Below are 2,214 nucleotides of genomic sequence, written 5' to 3'. Positions count from 1 at the left end.
TATGGTTTCGGTGTTATTTTTGACCCTAGATTAAAATTAGAAGGTTTAGAAAGTGGATTAGATAACTTAGGTGAATTTTTAGCTATAGACACTACTGACCAGTTTCCTATTATAAAGGAAAAAATATATTCTCTATATATCTCTTACGAAAGTAGGTTTAGAAACACACCTCGTGTTGAACAACCGCAACAACGAGATGACAATCCACATTCATTCTTGAATGTTTTCGGGTTGTCTAAGAAGAAGAAGAAGACGACGACGACGAGTCAAGGTCAAGAAGAATCTGGGAGTAGAAGTGGATCTTCATCAAGAGGTGGCGGCGGATTCAACGAGTTAATGGCGTACCTGAGTGAGGGCTTAGTTATAGACAGTAGTGAAATGTTTGATTTGGTTGAGTGGTGGAGGGCATGAGCATTAACTTGGCCGATCCTAACACGACTGGCAATGGATATTTTTTCGATCCCGGTCTCTACTGTTGCAGCCGAACAAGCATTCAGTACAACCGGCCGAATACTTGAAGAATGAAGAAACGCATTGCAACAGGATATTGTTGAGGCTTTGGTGTGCATCAAGGATTATACAATCTCACCGGCAAACCAAGAATGGATCGACGAATTTAATAGATTAACTTTTAATTTTCAAGAAGATCATTCTGCTTCAAATTAAATTTTATTATTCTAATTTGTAAATATTTATTTACTTTGTAATTTCTAATTTGTAGTGTTTATTGTAATCTTGTATAGACTTTGTAAGTTCGTCAAATTTGTAATTCATCCCACAATGATTGCACTCTTTTTTCCTTACTAAGTTTTTATCACAATTGGGTTTTTCTTAGTAAGGTTTTTAACAAGGCAATCATGAATTACAAATTTAAAAATAAATGAAGAAGTAATTTTTTTTATATAGTTCGTGTGTTCATTTCAAATTTCAAATTGTAATATACACATTGTAATTATACAAATACTTATACAACATAAAAATATAATATAAAAAAAATGAAATTCGGGCAGCCCGACCGGGCACGGGCAGGCATCTCTTGCCCGAAGCCCGTCCATGGGCAATTTTCGGGTCGGGTCGTGCAGCCTGAATTTTCGGGCAGTTCGGGTTCGGTACTCAGGCAAAAATTCAGACTTTTCAGTGGTCACGGGCGGCCCGTCCAAAGTTTCAGCACTAGTTTCAAGTATTATAGTATTGTCGTCTTTTTCGACATCTAACTTTTTTTTTTTTAGTCTCTTGAGTTTTTATTCTCTCTCTATTTCTATCTCAAACTTTAAATGTCGTCATCAGTTTAGAACACTATTCGACACTTTATTCAGGGGAAATTTCTGAAAATTAAAAGTTTGGTACTAATTTGGCAATCCTAAAAGAAATTTGGGGGCAGATTTAATACACACGCATATACATAAACATATTTAATATTTTCAAATTTTGAATATCAGAATGCAGATGAGACAAGTTTAAATGCTAACTCTGATGACTATGTTGTTTATGCTTCTTGTGTCCTACATTTCAAAGGCAATCCCGAATGTGGCTGAAAGTTATAATAAAGTGCAAGAATTGGAACGAAAGTGCTTTGGAGACCAACCACATGTGGAGGCCAAATTATAAAATTCTCTTCAGATGATCTTAGCCTTTAGTGTATACAGCTTTGGAGGCCTCCTTATCAGAACAGGGCTTGCTTCAGGCTTATCAAAAATGGAAAAATATTTTGATAAAGGATCTTTCTTTACATGATGATTACAATAATCATGCATATGTATATTATATATATGAAGAAACGACAACGATACTTGAGGGAGAAAAGAAAGAAACGACAACGATACTTGAGAGAGAAAAGAAAGAAACGACAACAATACTTGAGGGAGAAAAGAAGAAACGACAATATTACCTGCTGCGGAGAGATGAAAAAAAATTTGGACCATTTCTCGATTTGTGCGTGTCATCCTTGCGCAGGGGCCATGCTAATCTTCTCTGTATCGTTCCAATTTTATCGGATGTCCCCGAAGGGACGGTTTAGGTGTCCAAGACGAGGCTATATAAAGTCTAAGATTCTCTAAAAGCTAAGCAATGTGGGAGTTTCACGCCTCATTAACAAGAGTAAACTCTTAATGGGCCAAAGAGCCCGTAATACTATGGGCTTACTAAATCAGCCTTGAACCAACACTTAATATTTGCACGAAAAATTTACATATGGCATCCTCTTGTCTAATATAA

The 2,214-nt window shown here is 36.1% G+C and overlaps 1 non-coding gene across 1 annotated transcript; it reads right to left on the bottom strand.

Annotated features, from left to right (window-relative positions):
* Positions 1 to 1,907: 1,907 nt before the first annotated feature.
* On the bottom strand, positions 1,908 to 2,010 carry LOC112092810. Its single transcript, XR_002902758.1, has one exon. It is a non-coding gene; the product is annotated as a U6 spliceosomal RNA (small nuclear RNA).
* Between the last annotated feature and the right edge of the window lie 204 nt (positions 2,011 to 2,214).

The sequence above is a fragment of the Morus notabilis genome, unplaced genomic scaffold (genome assembly GCF_000414095.1).
Source record: "Morus notabilis unplaced genomic scaffold, ASM41409v2 Scaffold317, whole genome shotgun sequence".
Lineage (NCBI taxonomy): Eukaryota > Viridiplantae > Streptophyta > Magnoliopsida > Rosales > Moraceae > Morus > Morus notabilis.
Note: the sequence above shows the minus strand (reverse complement) of the source record. Positions and strands in the feature narration are given on the sequence as shown.